Source organism: Balaenoptera acutorostrata, chromosome 2 (genome assembly GCF_949987535.1).
Source record: "Balaenoptera acutorostrata chromosome 2, mBalAcu1.1, whole genome shotgun sequence".
NCBI classification, from domain to species: domain Eukaryota; kingdom Metazoa; phylum Chordata; class Mammalia; order Artiodactyla; family Balaenopteridae; genus Balaenoptera; species Balaenoptera acutorostrata.
This window is the reverse complement of record NC_080065.1, coordinates 89,522,503-89,531,312: the sequence shown is the minus strand read 5'-3', so window position 1 is coordinate 89,531,312 and position 8,810 is coordinate 89,522,503. Positions and strand designations below refer to the sequence as shown.

General features: G+C 31.9%; 1 pseudogene; it reads left to right on the top strand.

Moving 5' to 3' along the window:
* Positions 1–6,765: 6,765 nt before the first annotated feature.
* LOC103007570 (protein BTG4-like) lies at positions 6,766–7,454 on the top strand (annotated as a pseudogene).
* The last annotated feature ends 1,356 nt before the right edge of the window (positions 7,455–8,810 follow it).

The following is an 8,810-nucleotide window of genomic DNA, read 5'->3' as shown; positions in this document are numbered from 1 at the left end:
TTATTCACTAGACTCTCTTAATAACACAACAAAGATAGTCTAAACTTATTTTTTTAATTGAGAATTAATATAGTGTATTTATTCTAGGGATTTTTTAATTAAAAGGATCTACTTAATAATAAAATACTATGAGAACTACTGATTTCAAATTCAACTTATTTGAATTTGGTAAGTTAAAAATCATATATTTCTTTGTTTCTCAAAACTTTAGTTTTTAGATTGGAAATTTAACTGTATAGAATTATTAAGTAATGTCACAGTTATATTCCCTGCTTTGTGAGGTAAAATGCCTGTGATAGCTTCATAGGCAGCCAGTGTTTTGTCTCTGATCCCTCTCTCTCTATTCTAAGTTTAAAGAGAATGGTTTCTCTTAGTGATCTCTTTGCTTCTTTATTGTGTTCTATTTCTACTGCTCTAATGCAGTTTACTGGCATTATGGTATTCAAAGAGTTACACGGATTTTAAAAATACTTTTTTTCAGATATTAAACAGTGAACAGTATATAAACATTAGTAAGTTAAATGCAAATTATGTTGTTAGAACCTAGAGTCCCTTAAGTCAGCCTCCCTCCTCCCTGAGAAGTGATGTTTCTTTACCAAGTTGTATATCTAATCTGTCTCTCTTGTTTTTATGATGCTAAGCATTTATCTGATTCCCTTGGAAGAATCCATTATGTTGGCAGTTAAGCACAATATCAAGTAAACATTTACCACACTAAGTATCTGGGTCACTCTAGCCCTTATGCATTTTTCTCATATAAATGTTTAAATCTCCTCAGGACTACACAAACACTTTCCCCTGTCCTTACTCAACTAAATTTCTAGGCTAAAATTTGTTTAACTATCTTCTTTCTCCCATAGCGTCTGAGATAAAGACTTTCGTTTGTTTAATAGCTGTCTCACAGTATTTCTTAGGTTCATCACATACAAATATGTGCACAATCACTGGATGTGTAAAGGATAACTCTTTGGCAAGACAGAATATGGAAAATATAATTGCGATTTTGTTGCAAGATGTGATTTCATCACATGCTATTACATTAAGAAAAATATAAAATATTATAATCTTTATTTCTTAAAACAATATAGATGAACTTATTTGCAAAGCAGAAATAGAGACATAGACATAGAGAACAAACGTAGGGATACCGGGGGGGAAGGGGGGTGGGATGAATTGGGAGAATGGGGTTGACATATATACACTACTATGTATGAAATAGATAACTAATGAGAACCTACTGTATAGCACAGGGGACTCTACTCAATGCTCCATGGTGACCTAAATGGGAAGGAAATCCAAAAAAGAGGGGATATATATACACATATAGCTGATTCACTTTGCAGTACAGCAGAAACTAACACAAAATTGTAAAACAACTATACTCCCATAAAAATTAATTTTTAAAAACATGTGTATTTCAGATTGGTGAACTGATTCACACCCTTTTTCTTTTTCAAAAATGGTTTACCCAAAAGACACTTATTTTGTTAATCTGTATATTTTATTATCAAAAATTTATCATATGCAGATAAGCCACACACCCAGAGCTTTATCCTCCAACAAATTTGCACAGGAAAATAAAAACACCTGATGCTAATTAACTAGGTAAAGAGGATTAAACAATGCTAAGAAATAACCTTGGCTTTAATCAGTAATAAATTTATTTAAAATGTTAAGAAATGGAAGAAAAATGATAAAATAATTTTTGCTAAAAGGGGTATTAAGAACAATGTTTTGATTCTTTAAATTCTATGGGCAATATGCTTACTGGTGGTCTTTTAATTACTGGGTAGGAAGCTGAGAAAATGGCCCCCAGCAGGAGTACAGAGTTTTCATTATGCATATAGAATAGAAACCTTAGCTTAGGCTTTTAAGATATATTCCTGCATGAAAAGAAAAATCTGGTAAGCTGTGCAAGTATGACTTAGATTGCTCTGGTACACAGTCAAATGCTAAGCAAGTACATTATTGCATACAGAGGAAATTTGTGTTGTCCAGAGAAGAAGGCAAGCAGTTGTAGATCCCGCCACATGAAAGGAAGTTTCCTGAGTATTTTATGAGTGACAAAAATAACATCGGGTAATCATCCACATTTATTTTTGAGGAATCCAAAAGATTCATTGGTAAACACTCTTAACTTCTACAGAAATCATACATTGCCACAAGGCATGTCACACTGACGTAACACTTCTGCAGAAGCCAGAAGCATAGACTGAGGTAACTTACAGAAACAGCAAAAATTATAGTATAACCTTAGTCCATCTGGACTTATGAGATAGTTTTAAGTTTCATTAAGCTTTTATTAGAAGTATGACAACTGTCCCAGTCTATTTTCAGAAGCTTGTCTGTCCAGTTGCCCATGAATTTTATCAGGGCAAAAGTGCAGATAGTGTTCAAAGTGACCAAAGGCTATTATTTTGTAGAAGATTGTAAATACCAAAAGTGACAACTTTCTACCATGTCTATTGAACTAAACTTTATTATCTTCTTCCAATGGAATGCAATGCATTGTACCTCATTTACACATATTTATGTATTTATTCAAATGTTTCTAATTTTTCTTATGATGCTTTCTCCCCAACCACCTTCACAATTATTTACTTTCTCATGCTCACCCCACAATCCATAATAATAATTTTGATCATGAATTTGATCAATACCAAAGTCCATAGAACTGATAATATTTTGTAGTCTAAGCATCACAGAAATATTTCTATACCATCAAAAAGAAATAGTGGCTTTGTTCTGATGGCTAAGCAAAAATTTAGAATTTATTTTTAATGTAGGTCCAAAACTGAGTTTGATTTTTGAAAAATTATTGAATATTAATAGTTCAGTATTTTCACATTTAAAATCAAAACAATTTTTGTTGTGCTCGAATGACTTTAACTGGTGATGAACTTGATGAAAAAGCAAAGAAGAATTTTCTGATAAGGAGATGATAGATAACTTGTTTTTAGAGAAAAAATTTTCATGGCTATGTGAAATAATAGTGTCTTCATTTTCTGACATTAATATTGCTTTATGTAATTTTTTAACAATAGAAAATGCTGCTTTGATTTTGACATTTTGAAATAGTTTAATAAAATTTACTAAGGTTTAATACTTAGTCCTTTGTGGAGATATAGTACATACAAATTTAACAAAATTTTTCGGTTTGAAAACCATGCAGAAGTAAAAAGCCATTTCTAGAATAGGAAAAAAATTCACTTTGTATGATGAATATAATACTATGATTTGGGGCTCAACTTGGATTCTATGGATAGGAAACATAATTACATTAGCAATATTAGTTACTGCCTAAACAGTAAAACAAAAGGAAACACTACAATATTATAACATTCTACAAGCATTATATAAAATTCTAGTACTCATTTGTGACATTTGAGTAGGCATCCTAATATTCTGTTATTGCTTTAATAGCTCCCAGTCTGTGTCCTATTACTGACTTCTATGAACAGTGTGAGACAACTGGGTTTTTGCAACGCAGTTGTAGATCAAAGTGGTTTATCATATAAATTGCTATCCATAGGAGTAGATAATTCTGATGAGATTTACTTCATTTACTTTTAAGAAATAAAAAAGTATCCCTAGATTTCACAGAGCATAATTAAAATACTAATTGAAATACTGTGCTCTATGTGTTCTGCATGTCATCTCATTTTTCAGAGTTCTGCCAGTAGTTTAAACATATCTTGCAAGCATATAATAATAGCAAGCAATGCCTTTGTGATCTTTTTATCCAATGTTGTAGACCAGATGTTTGGAATTTACCCTCTATTATAAAAGTAATTAAAAGTAAGTGAATGTAGAGTTCGTTTATTATGAAAATTGATAAAGGCATTAGCAAAAATTTGACAGAGACATTAGAATCCATAATGAAGCTTTTCTATGTGGTTTTATAGGTAGAATCAACTGTACCTAAATATTAACTCTTTCTTTCTGGCACCTTTCACTGTTTTAATCTTAAAATACACACATTAGTTTCTGATTGTGTGAATTAATTCAAATTGACATGAACCAAAGATTAGCTTAGACAGTGAAATAATCAAATTTTTATAATTTTTGTTTTTAAACTTTAGTTTTCTGTCAGAAAAAAATGAAGAAAATAAATCTAAGATAGAATGTTTGTAAAGAAATTGAAACCAGTCCAAATTGGTAAACTATTTTAAAGTATATACAATTAATATATACTGCTAGCCCTTTTTATAGTTGTAGTCAGTAATGTAACTTTAGATTCCACTTATCATAATAAGTTGCAATTTTATACTATAAATCAAAGAAGAATATTCTGCCTGTTGCACCAAGAAAATAACAGATTTATTTGGCTAGTAAAAGAATCTCCTGAATTTGCCATCAACCAAATATGTGATATTTTATTATGAATGTTATGAAATTAAAGGGAACAGAAAATTATTAGTCCAATAAATAAGGATACGGTTATCCTTATTTAAAGTTTTTACCTTAATCAGGACATGACATTATATATTACAAAATGTGTATTTGGTTTTCAGGTTTGTGTTGAGGATTAAACAAAAAACTGCACAGAATATAAAGTACATAAGTACTTATGTGGATAAAACATGTCCTTACTCCTATTTCTACATTTTATTTTTCTTTGTTTACTTTTTTATTTTGTTTTCATAGCAAGCTATGAAAATGGTCATACATTTGTGTTCTCTAAACTGATGCTAGCACGCATCTTTTTCCCCCTAAAAGTTTCCCCACAAAATATAATATGTTTTTCATTAGACCGGTTGTGGATTAGTAGTTTTCAGAAGAATTAGATGAATTTTAATGTGCATATATTTTTCTTTGTAATTTATAAATGAACCTTTCATATTCACCAACCTTCCATATTCACCTAACATAAACCATATTACCAGTTTTCAGTATTTTAATCTTCTTATATAGTATTAAAATATAGAAGATACAAGCAGTAAATCTTAATGTTTTATTTTCAAAATATGTTCCACTTTTGCATTTGAATTTATTCTCAGTCTACTTAAAAGCAAATGTTAAAGCTCACGAGAGCATACCTGTCATTTTCAGCTCCTCCTCAAACCATCCTTGCAGCCGATTGAAAACCAGGATGGAGGAAATTAGCTGAATTTGATACAGTTCAGCTGAAGCTGAATGTTCCTTTATCTAATCTTAAGGGGATCAATAGCAGAAAATTCTTTTCCCTTAAACTTACAGACTTAAAACAACTTTGAAAAGCTAATAAATTACTAGGCAAAACGGGTTTTATTCAATAACCATGAAAGAAAATGTACCAAAATGACTCTCTATAGTTAATATTTGAATAAATAATATATTCAGGACATTTTTATTAAAATATTTTTTTAAACTTCTCATTTTAAGATCAGATGAAAGATATGCCTCTTGAAGGATTTTTACTTCGATGAACAATCTTATACTTCCACATTTACATAACGTTCAAAATAAAATACATTAAATACATGGGGCACTAATTTTTATTAAAGAAGCAACAAGAATCAAAATATTTCTTTAAAATGTGATCAATCTAATTTAAAATAAGATAAATGGAAATTCAATCTATTTATGCAGTAAGCAGAATAATGCCCCTTGCCTCACAGATATCCATATTCTAATCTTCAGAATCTGTGAATATATTCAGTTTCATGGCAAAGGGGAATTAAGGTTGCAGATAGAATTAAGCTTACTACTCAGCTGACTTTAAGATAGGCAGATTACCCAGGATTATCCAGATGGATCAAATTTAATTGCAAGAGTACTTAAAGGTAGAAAAGAGAGGCAGGAGAGTGAGTCAAAGGAAGATGTGAGTGTTGAAGAAAGGCACGCAGAGATGTAACAGTTGTTACTCAAGATGGAGGAAGGGGGCCATGCGTTAAGGACTGGGGGCATCATCTTAAAGCTGGAAACGACAAGGAAACAGATTATGCTCTAGAGACTCCAGAAGGGAATGTAACTCTTCTGACACCCTGATCTTCTTTTAGCCCAATGAGACCCAGGCTGGACTGCTGAACTACAGAACTGTAAGTTGTTTTTCATTGTTTTTAAGCCACTCAGTTTTTGGAAATTTGTTAAAGCATCAGTAGAAAACTAATGCAATACATCATACTTTTCGTATCAGAGCAAAAGGGCAAAATACACACACAATATATGGGTTTACAAGGTATGTGTGTGTGTGTGTGTGTGTGTGTGTGAAGTTGACTTTAGTTGAGTCAATTTTACAATACTATCCAAAATTTCAAATATGCCTTTTGTCTTTATAATCCCATTTCTGGTAGCTTATTCTAAAGTTGTATTTACATGTATGGAAAATATGTGCACAAAAATGTTGATTTAAGACAATTTAACTTAAAAAATTTGAAATAATGAAATACAGATCAATAATAATAATAATAATAATAATAATAATAATAATCGCTTCCTATGCCTCTGTGTTTGTGTGGGTGTTGCTTTCATAGACTGTAATAGCTATAGCTTCAAAGAAAGACATCTTGGCAGATGGAGACAACTGAGGGTTAATTACTTTCAAGAATAAATTTTTGCAAATTTGAATGTTGTACCATGTGCATAAACAACTTATTAGAAATGGGTTGGTGAATTTAAAACTGAACGATATCATCTCAAATTTCAGGGCTAATGGATGGTGATTTTTTAAAAATGTTATAGAGGTGTGGGTGAGAGTTGGAAAATCTAGTCTTCTAATTCTGGCCCACTTTTTATCGGGGTTAAAGAGTTTTTGCTGACATCCTCATAGATTTTTCTTGAATCATGAGAGATGAAATTGCAACAGTTTTCTTTGTCATAAGGTTAAGCGAAAAAACATAAAATGAGTAAACAGCAAATAGAAGACTTTGTAGAACAGCTGATAACTATCTTGTTTGAAACATAAATTAAGTCACTGGTACTTGAGCCATTCGATAGGTAAGGTTTCAGGTGTATCAGGGTAAACAATTAGAATAAAAATGCTCTTCTATAAAGGGTTTGTGCTGAGAATGAAGTGATTCTTCTCACCTGGGACTTGCAAAGGAGACGACCGTATGTGTAGCTCACTTCGAAGTGTGCTGTAGGTATAATGAGAAAAACCATCCATTTGTAATTGCTACTTTTAAAGGCAGATGGGAGGAATGGGAACTCTCCCAATAAATCAGTTACACTTTTAGGAGAGCCGCGTTGGACTACTCCCATGGCATTTCCTCCAGTGAAGAAAGTTGTAACAAATAACCTCGGATATTCCTAAAGTCAGCAATCCAAAGAGTGTTTATCATTCAGTCTTGGTTCCAAATCCCCTAGGAAAAGAATATGGTGATGGCCATATGGGCCTCCTAGGAAATGTTTATTATGTGTTGCATAAGAACCCTATGGGTCATAGGTCTGTTGCTATACATAGAGTGGAGAGGTACCACTGGGTGAAGACAAAATACAGTGGCTGGGCACTTGGTGGGATAGGGCTCAGATGAGCAGCTGTATTTTCTCTAAAATGAAAATGAGTCTAAGTTTGAGAGGCTCAAGAAACAGAAAAAATAACCACAATATGGAGTAGGGTACATGATGGTAAATTCTCTCATACAGATCAGAACTGTCTTAACTTAATTTTAGTTCTTATTTAATTTTATATGAATTTTTGCATAACACTAATCAATGTACCCAACAAGGTAATAGAATAAAGATATTGAATTAAATGAATTATGAAAAGTAACAGTTTAAAGAAATATGCTATTTTAATTTTAAATACAATATAAAGTGCTTAGATAGTATGAAGTCCTTAGAATCAGTTAGAAATGTTTGGACAATGCATAAACATCCTATATATTTCAAAATAACAACTATTGAAATTCATTAATACAAATATATCTAGTAAGTCAAAGTGCTTCTTAAAATTTTTGCTATGGTTACAAAAGATATGATTGCATATTGCTCTGAAAAAAAAATAGAATAGCACAACAAACAAAATCAATGGGGAATTATATTTATATATATTTTTATGATCTTGTATATAAGCTTGATTCTGGAAAAACTTTTTCCTGAAAACTAAAGAGGACTTTTTTTAAAGCCATAAACTTCATATAAAGAGAGTTAGGAGAGCTGAACTCCTTCCTCATCTATGCAGCCTCAGTGCTTTCAAAAAAGCAATTTTAAATGTGTCACAAGGTCAACTGTGGACTCTAAAGTAGTAAATCCACATATTTCCAGCATAGTTTCATGTCAGAATTACATGCTTTCATAGGAGAAAAGGCAATGAAAAGGAGAAATAGCATCTGCTCAGCTTTAGGCCTGATTAAGGGAAATTAGTTCCATCAGCATATGTAAATGCCGATTACTTACCTAACAGAATCTTAGAGCAGTAAGGAAGCATAAATGTTAGCTGGTACAAACTTGTCTCGGTAGTCTGGGCTTGGATACTATTGTCCTAAGTGGTTTACTCAAAATCAACTAACTACGACAAAACTGAAACTTGAATACATGTTTTGTTATTTCTTAATGGACTAAGCATCTCTAATATTTGCCTGCTTGGTACCAACTTGTTTGAGGAACTGTCCCCATTCTACATGTGTTTCTGATTTGCTACCAATCACAGAGCCTCAGGTGCAAACAATGGTCTTAGGACCTAAGTTTTCACTTGGGGCATTTTTCTTTAGGGAAATTTTCTCAGTAGTGATTTATTGGGACAGTAGTCTATTTGAACTTAATCATGTTATGCAGCATCTTGAAGAAACTTCTCATGAGTCACAGCTATTGAAAACTGAGTCGACATCTTTGCCTTTTTTTCTTGGTTTTGGGGTGAAAGCTGAGTATAATCATTAAGGTTGAAATCA